General features: G+C 39.4%; 1 protein-coding gene and 1 long non-coding RNA gene across 2 annotated transcripts in view; one reads left to right on the top strand and one right to left on the bottom strand.

The window, feature by feature from the left end:
- Nucleotides 1–1679: 1679 nt before the first annotated feature.
- Nucleotides 1680–9490, bottom strand: part of LOC308083385 — a 112863-nt gene continuing 105052 nt past the window's right edge. The window contains exon 3 of the long non-coding RNA XR_013932995.1: nucleotides 1680–1753. This is a non-coding gene — a long non-coding RNA (uncharacterized lncRNA). The remainder of the gene's footprint in view (nucleotides 1754–9490) is intronic.
- LOC308084438 (uncharacterized protein) overlaps nucleotides 8166–9490 on the top strand; it is a 44908-nt gene continuing 43583 nt past the window's right edge. The window contains exons 1-2 of the transcript XR_013933087.1: nucleotides 8166–8294; nucleotides 8405–8554. The gene's annotated coding sequence lies outside the window, so the exon portion shown is untranslated. The remainder of the gene's footprint in view (nucleotides 8295–8404; nucleotides 8555–9490) is intronic.

Raw genomic sequence — 9490 nt, 5'->3', positions numbered from 1 at the left:
TGATTACTGTGTATTGAGGATCACTTTAACCTTAGTCAAGGCTCGCTGATTAACTGCTTAGTATTTTAAACAATATACGGCACAATATAAGTAACAAAAAAACGATTCAGTAATGTCAGTTACCTTTTGCTGAGGCCAAACAATAATTTACTAAAAAGAAAAAAAAGAAAACTCTAAACTGCCATATGAGTTGCAGCCAATTTCAAAATGGCAAAGGATGCATTAAATAGAGAGAGGGAGGTACAGAATGGACTTCTAAACCAGACATACAGTATTAATTCACTATTACAGTAGGCTACTCTCCCTGATCTCTATTCTTATGACTATTTTTGAAACGGCAAAGCACTGGGAGCTTGTACATTTTTTTTTTACACCTGTAAACTTGTGATGTCACAATACATTTTCACCATAAATAGGCTGCTGAAAATAACCGATCTACAAGCTCTAGGCCTACATGTCGCACCGCGATGCGTTGTGGGGGGGGCATTTTCTATACATCATAATATATGTCACGAAAAACTATGGTTCTAGAAAGATGGTTCGAGTGCAGTCAGCTGACACTGTGGTCTACGGCTCTGGAACCCACTATATAAAAGTGATTCCCCACCCCCAGTTTGATATGCATTAGGCTATGGAACTCAGATGCACAAATGGAGCCAAATGGACCCGTGTTTGTACACCCTTGAAGTTACAGACCTGTAAAGAGTCATTGCCCCAGCAGATGCCTTTTATTTAGTTTATTCTGTGAAACAGCACCACCCTGTGGTAATCCATGTACAAGGTTTGACACATGTAGTCGATGTAACAGCCACCTTGCATTATAGCCACTCATGAATGGTTGCTGATTAGGGCTGTCACGATTACACATTTAAGTTGACGATGAATTGCTCAAACGCAAAATGATTTAATTGTGTGTTTGGCATTGAACATTATTGGAAATATATGAAGCCTTTCAGGCTTCGTTATCAAAAGAAATTATAGACATATTTAACATTTTTTTAAATGAAAATGAAATAGCAGATCTACAAGCTTACAACCTTTCATACTGTACGTGCGCTGTATGTCTTGGGCAGTGTACTCAGTCATGTAAGGTTGCACAGGTTTGTACATAGAATTTTTTTTTTTTTCTTCTTAAGAGCAAACAGGAAATAACCTTTTTTGGGCATTTCCTGCTCAGAGTAGTTCTTGGTGCAGCAGGTGAGTTTCAGTGATTTCTGTGGTCTGACAAAAAATCTATAAATAATACTACTTATAGGCATACTCATACGAATACCAAAAACGCTCGCCCCAACACAGTCGCCCCAGGTGCAAATCCGGCAACCTCGGAACGGTCTCTACCTGGTATTCCTAAACGTAACCTCAGTAAACTATGCCTGAACCTAACCTTATTCCTAACCTTAATCTCAGTAAAACGGTGCCAAAACCTGACCCTATTCCTAAACTTAACCTCAGTAAAACTATGCCTAACCCTAAACGTATTTCTAACCTTATCCTCAGTAGAACAAATACAAGAATACAAGAACCGCCCCAGCGTGCAGTGGGCGGACAATGGGGGCGAGCTACTTTTCCAAAGAATCTTGGGTCTTCCGGTTACCACTCATACTACTATTACCACTCATACTACTATTACCTGGTACTTCCTGTTTACAGATGTGATCAGTACAGATGTGGAGCCGCTCAGATGACTGTAGCAGCATAGCAGTCATCAGCTCCTCAGTCTATGTGCTGTTGTTCATTTTCCTGCAAGCAGCGTCTGTGAGTACAGTTAAGTTTGATTATGTGTAATGGCAAATTATTTTGTGTTGTTTTTTTGTTTTTTTTGTGCTTGTACTGTCTGTCTATGCTATGTGTGTAGTATTAGTAGCAAAGCCCAGTGTAAATTTTTTTTTGACTCAGGGCACTCCCTGTAAATGACTTTTTCATCCACGGCACCCCTGAACGACGTTGTTAATTTTTAGAGCCATATGTCATATTACGTCACGTAATTAAATATGTAAATCTTTCTCTCTAATATACAGTATGTCACGAGCAAAACTTGAGAGAATATCTATTTTCCATTAGAACAGATTGAAAATAACTTTATACTTTAACGACATTAGCCACTTGAATCCCAGCATCCTTATTAGGAAACATCCGCCAAAAATAGCCGATCTACAAGCTTAGAACGCATCAAAACGTGACACCTTCTGAGCTTGTAGATCAAACCAAATCCAATCAAATCAAACTTTATTCACATAGCACATTTACAACAATCAAAATTGACCAAATAAGTGCTGTACATGGAGGGCAACAACAGAACAGACCTGTGCAACAACATAGTCACAGGACAAAGCAAAAGATAAAAACATATGACACAAGGTAAACGACAAAGAATCAAACAACATTAAAAGCAAAGAGAAAATAAATGGGTCTTGAGGCAAGATTTAAAAACCCAAATAGACTGATAGTAGGGGGCACTAAGTGAAAAATCGTTACGCGGCGGATAAAAGCATGAAATTTGATACAGATGTCCCTTGGGTCATCCTAAAACATCCTAGAAGGGGTGCCCAAAAAAATCGTAAACAGGAAGTGAGTTATGGACAAAATCCAAAATGGCCACCTAAACTGTTGACCGTTGACTCAAAAGACACCAAAATAATCTCCAAAAAGCATAAAATGTGGCACACATGTCCCTTGGGTCATCCTAAGACATCCTAGAAGGGGTGCCCAAAAAAATCTGAAACAGGAAGTGAGTTATTGACCAAATTGAAAATGGCCGCCTACAGTGTTGGCGATTGACTCAAAAAGCCTATAGAATCTCCAAAAAGCATACAATTTGGCACATATGTCCCTTGGGTCATCCTAACACATCCTAGAAGGGGTGCCCAAAATAATCTGAAACAGGAAGTGAGTTATTGACTAAATTGAAAATGGCCGCCTACAGTGTTGAAAGATGATGCAAGATACCTAAAGAATCTCATAAAAGCATGAAATGTGGTACAAATGTCCCTTGGGTGATCTGAACGCATCCTACAAGGGGTGCCCAAAAAGGTTTTAAACAGGAAGTGACCGCCTAAAGCAGTTGACACAAAAGAAAACATAAAGGGACGTCATAAAAGTGTATAATCTGGTACGTACATTGAGTGCTTCTTAATATATCCTAGAAGGGGTTATTTATTTGTTTGTTTGCTTGTTTATTAAACTTTTTAGGAAGGGACCATGTTGAAGAAATTCTAAATGGCTGTTTAAACAGTTGACCATGGCAGTCTGCATATTATGCAGACTCAATACGACAGGTTATGCAGTGCATAACCTGCCGTATTTTGTAGTCTACCTCCTGTTTTCATTTCTACATTACTTATTTATTTTACTTTCTGCATTATTTTTTTATTGTACTCTTTGAATCTTCTTTATTTATCTAACTCTCTGCATATTCTTATTTATTTTACTCTGCATCTTATCTTACTCTGCATATTCTTATTTTACTCTCTGCATCTTATTTATTTTGCACTCTACATCTTCTTGCTTGTTTTACACTCTATCTTCTCATGTATTTTCTTCTTGATCATTACTGTTTTTTTGTGATTAGTGTTTAGTAACTACATGTATTCATGTGTGCCATTTCGCAATTACCAGCACATTGGCATAATGCTCTGCAAGGTAACCCAGCATCCCGGCATCTACACTTTCTCGAACAGAAGGGCTCAGCTTTGCAGCCACACTTTTCTCTACAAACTTAAGCAGCCTCTGGCAAGAGTGTCCATAAAGGTGTCCACGAATCAGCGACTTTAATCCATCCATATTTGTCAGGAGATGGTAGAGATTGCATAGCTTTCAGGCTTCTGGACCAAATGCCAGATTGGCTGCTCGATTTGAATATTGTATTGTATATATTGTTTGGCACCCCTTAGGATGCATTCAGATCACCCAAGGGACATTTGTACCAAATTTCATGCTTTTATGAGATTATTTTGTATGAGTGTCTTTTGCATCATCTGTCAACATTTAGTCAATAACTCACTTCCTGTTTCAGATAATTTCAGGCACCCCTTCTAGGATGTCTTAGGATGACCCAAGGGACATTTATGCCAAATTGTATGCTTTTATGAGATTCTTTAGTTGTCTTTTGAGTCAATCGACAACACTGAAGGCGGTCATTTTCAATTTTGTCAATGACTCACTTCCTGTTTAAGATTTTTTTGGGCACCCCTTCTGGGATGTCTTGGGATGACCCAAGGGACATGTATGCCAAATTGTATGCTTTTATGAGATTCTTTAGTTGTCTTTTGAGTCAATAGCAGTGATGTTGCTAGGTTTTCAATGTAATGGGTCCCGGGACCCACAGGTGGTCATTCAAATGGGTCCCAGAAACATTTTATGGGTCCCCAATTACACGTCTCCCCCCCCCCTTCTATCGTTTTCTTTGATCTCCAATCTCCATATCTTCTATGTGTGTGTGACTGTGTACATTATATCCTAATGCAGTGGATCTCAATCTTTTCAGGCAGCGACCCCCCAAAATAATCATATTTGAACTGGGGACCCCCCACCCTGAGAAGCGCTTGGAATTAGGAGTTGAGGCATTTAATTTAGTTTAACTCAGTTCCACAGATACATAGTCAAAATAGCAGATCTACAAGGTCGTCTTTTTTTTTTTTAATCTACAAGCTCACAACGCCTTGCTTGTAGATCGCCTCTTTCTTATATTATTTTACAATTTTGACCGTATTTATATAGTTTGATGATTAGTTTGGATGCAGTATAGTCTTTTTTCTTTTCTTTCTTGAGGTATTAAAAATATCTTAAAAGTCCTTAAATTGTGACTTCACTGTCATTTGGGGACCCCCCCCCCCCCAAATCATGTGGGGAGCCCCCTGGGGGTCCTGACCCACAGGTTGAGAACCACTGTCCTAATGTACATTCTATGTTGCTACTTGTTGTAGTCACAAACTCAGAATACAGGGTACAAACTACAATATAAAGTTCATAATAATAATATGAAAAAGATAATGTACACTTCATAGGAGCAGAGATAGATAGGAACTAAAGAACAACAACACTTTGTGGAAGAGAATGTAAACGGAGCAGAGATATTTGTTTAAGAAAAGTAGATGTTTGCGGCAGTATTTATTGCTCTGGTTCTGGTTCTGCTTCTTCTTAAAAAGTGGGATTCCCTTCAAATGATTTATGCTTGTGTCGCACCAAAAATAACGATCTGAAAACGACGTGTCGCACGTCGGTGTTTCGGCTCGCGGGTTGGTTTGGTGCGCGGCTCGCGGCTCACTTTGCTGCTCGCGGTTTGGTGTGCGCTCGCGGGTCGCTTTGGTGCGCGGCTCACTTTGCTGCGCGGATCGCGGCTCGGTTTTGTGCACGGCTCGCGGTTCGGTTTGGTGCGCGGCTTGCGGCTGGCTTTGGGCGCGGCTCGCGGCTCGGTGTGGTGCACGGCTGCGTGGCTCGGTTTGGAGCACGGCTGCGTGGCTAGCGGCTCGCTTTGGTTGTATGCGTCCCGTGGACGCTGTGATGGTTGGTTTAATGCGTCCTTTATTAAAAATGTGCGTCAGAGACGCAGGACGCAGGGCTAGCAGCATCTCTGCAATAGATAACACTGTAGGCGGCCATTTTCAATTTTGTCAATAACTCAGTTCCTGCTTAAGATTTTTTTGGGCACCCCTTCTAGGATGTCTTAGGATGACCAAAAGGACATGTGTGCCAAATTGTATGCTTTTATGAGATTCTTTAGTTGTCTTTTGAGTAAATCGACAACACTAGGCGGCCATTTTCAATTTAGTCAATAACTCACTTCCTGTTTCAGATTCCTTTGGGCACCCCTTCTAGGATGTCTTAGGATGACCCAAGGGACACATGTGCCAAATTTTATGCTTTTTGGAGATTCTTTTGGTGTCTTTTGAGTCAACGGTCAACAGTTTAGGTGGCCATTTTGAATTTTGTCCATAACTCACTTCCTGTTTAAGATTTTTTGGGGCACCCCTTCTAGGATGTTTTAGGATGACCCAAGGGACACCTGTATCAAATTTCATGCTTTTATCCACCGCGTAACGATTTGGCCATTTTTGGTGGTTAGTACCCCCTACTATGAGTAGTTCTAATGGGGAGCAGCAACAAAGGCACGGTCAACCCTGGTTTTTACAAACAAACAAACAAATAAAAGGACCTTAAAATATTTTTAATAATTTTAAAATAGACAGGGCGCCAATGGAGTGCAGCTAGGACAGGAGTGATATGATCTCGTTTTTTTGTGCCAGTGAGTGCGGACTGCTCAATAAAACCTATATACGTAGTTACAATAATCAAGCCAAGATATGAAGGCATGGACAGCCATTCCAGTTGTTTAGGGGGGAAGGTAGGCTTTTACCTTGGCTAGGAGTCTTAATTGGAAGAAACTGCTTTTGACGACAGAGCTAATGTGTTGGTTTAATGTGAAATTGCTGTTGAGGGTAACACCAAGATTTTTGATCGATGAGCAGATGTCGGAGTTGAGGGTACTGAGGATGTTGGTGGTTGGGACAGTATCATGGTCAAAAAATATTATTTCAGTTTACTTATCATTGATGTTTAGAATGTTTATGGCCATCCAGGTTTTGACTTCATTTAGGCAGTTGAGGGATTTAGTGTAGTTTCCCAAAGTTCTCAGTAAAAAAAACAAGAATCAACACCCTTGCCGTGAAGTTTTGGGGAGTGATTAACTGGTGGGATAGCTAGCATCATCTGGTCTATACAAAAGGTAATAGTAGGCCTAATAATAATAAAGGTATAGTGGTCCACACTGCCCACTATAAAGTCTGTTTCTGAGTATGAGAGCTGCTGTAACACCTTCATTTCCCCTCAGGGATGAATAAAGCAGTGGTGGAAAAAGTACTCTGATTCTTTACTTAAGTAAAAGTATCAATACTGCAATGTAGAAGTACTCTGTTACAAATAAAAGTCCGTAATTCCAAAATGTACTTGAATAAAAGTACAAAGGTATTAGTATCAAAATGCACTTAAAGTACCAAAAGAAGAAAGTACTCATTATGCAGAATGTCCCATTTCACAAGTTTTCAAACGTATAATGTATAATGTATTTGAAAATAGCATATCTATAAGCACACAATGCGTTGCATCGCGACAAACTGTGAGCTTGTAGATCGTCTATTTTCAAATGGCCGAAATGTATATAGATGTTTTGTAATAATAATCAAAATCTACAAAGTAACTAAAGTTTTCAAATAATTGTATTGGACAAAAAGTACAGTATTTGCCTCTGAGATGTAGTGGAGTAAAAGTAAAAGTATGGAAAATCCGAAATACTCATGTGAAGTAAAACAAAAAGTCAGTACTTACGTAAAGGTACTTAGTTACTTCCCACCATTGGAATAAAGTACCTATAATAATAAAGGAACAGCGCCCTGTGTAAAATTCTCAGAAACAGCCTCATATTTGTAAAAAAAAAAAAAAAAAAAAGCAAGTTAACACCCGCAAAACACTGAATAACACAGTCAGTGACAGCTATTTTAAAGTGGAGGAAATGAGACTCAAGTGAGAGCTGAGTACAGCACTTTGAGCAAGAGGTGAGGCTACTACATGTGGGAAGCTCTGTGTGTGTGTGTGTGTGTGTGGGGGGGGGCTGTGGGCTGTGGGCTGTACCACACTGTATTGACACGGCTGGTGTCAATACATTGTGGTAAAGGACACCATTTCAAGTATTCAGAATCAATTAAAAAAAAAAAATTCCGACAACACTAAATCTGATGGCTGCACACACTAGGAATGAGTACCGGTATAACCAATGCCCAGGGTATACCTATGTGTATACCCTCCACTACAACACTGTCTGGTTGTATGCAAAACTGTTTCAACAAATTGAGCTTGCCTGAGCATAGCAGACAATACATTTGTTGTGACCTTTAGTCTTGTCAATAAGCGGGATCCTGTTCAATATGTAAATTATACTACTACTGCTACATTTGTGAAAAATCTGTGTGTAAAATATGAATTTGATAATGGACGTTGGGTGCAGGTGGGATAGTGGAGAGAAGAGAGACATGGAGGTGTGTTTGTCATTCAAATCTGCTTATTTAAAAATAATGCAGGAGACCTGACCTGCTGCACCTCTGCGAGAGCAAAGGCAACCTACAGCAGCAATGGACTGTGACTCCACATTCTTTATTGAAGGTAAATACGTGTGCTAGATGTTATAGGCAACCATCCCTGATTTCTTGATTTTCTTAGTTTTTTTGTGAGAAACTAATTGAAATGAATTTGCTTTGCAACCCCACTGAATTACTCTCTGTGAAAAGCGGATGATGACGACGAAGGTAATAACATTTTCATTACGGCTATGTGCTTTCTTTGCACACACTACGTCATTATTCATATAGCCTACATTATTTGTGGTTGTGTGAAGTTGCTGATGTCTTGTTCTCAGATACATCTTCAGAGATACAGAGCGACTGTCATTTAAAATCAAATCAACCCCCTCTTGCACGGTGGATCAAGAACAATAAACACTACGTTCTAGTTCTACGGGGAGACCAGTTACGTTATGAACTACAATCCAAAGGTCAGCTGACATCTGGTAAGATTCCAGCACCTGGACAGTGCTACATTCAAATGTTGTTTCTGCTGTGTACAGGAATTGACCATACTGATTAAAATGAGTCTTCCGTTTTTTTATGAATGTTTATTCAAATATTTATGTGTTGCTCATATTCTTTAGAAAATGTATAATTTAACGCCAAATAACGCTGTTGGACCGATCATATGAAACTTTGTACACACATTCCCAATAGGCTCTGAGTCTGTGCATGACTGTTAACTCATTCACTGCCAGAACTTTTTTTTTTTTGCGTTTGCCCACTGCCAGAGATTTTTCATTGAAAAAAAAAAATACTTACAAAATGTTTAAGTTTTAAGTTAACAAGGAAGTGGATGGGAGTCTAGATCTTCAAAAAATCATATCTCCTTGGTCTTTGGGTTAAAAAAGAAAGAAAAAAATAAGAAAAAAAAAAAGAAAAAAAAAGATTTTAATTTTTTTTGAAAAAATTAAAAGTCGTTTTAGTCGTTCTTGGCAGAGGGGGTTAAAGGACAGAAGTCGTTTTAGTCGTTCTAGGCAGGGAATGAGTTAAGGTAACTCTCCACCAAACAGACTATTTCAGACTACTTCAGACTACAACAGACTGCAACAGACTGGTAGTCTGTTGGCAAAAGTTGGCATTTAGTTCAGTAAACTGTCGGCCGCAGCGCACATTTTTGTGCAAATGCATTAACATTGGCAGGCTGGCCTGTTAGTGTTGCCAGATCTGCTTATTATAAGCGACTTGGCCTTGTTTTCCTGTAAAGTCGCCTGTAAATATTCATAGTTGTTGGTTGCTTTTGTTTGGGCTTGTTCCTGAAGTGTATTTGCTTATTTGGGCTTGCTTTCAAGATTCTTTTTTAAAATAGCTGATATAATAGGGCTCAAGTGGTGAAACCGGTCGCTGCTTTTGGGCTTGTTTTCATAGACCTGGTCGCT

This window comes from Gymnoscopelus braueri, assembly GCF_963280865.1.
Source record: "Gymnoscopelus braueri genome assembly, chromosome: 4".
Taxonomy (NCBI): domain Eukaryota; kingdom Metazoa; phylum Chordata; class Actinopteri; order Myctophiformes; family Myctophidae; genus Gymnoscopelus; species Gymnoscopelus braueri.
The sequence above is the reverse complement of the archived record's forward strand: the minus strand, read 5'-3'. Positions and strand labels throughout refer to the sequence as shown.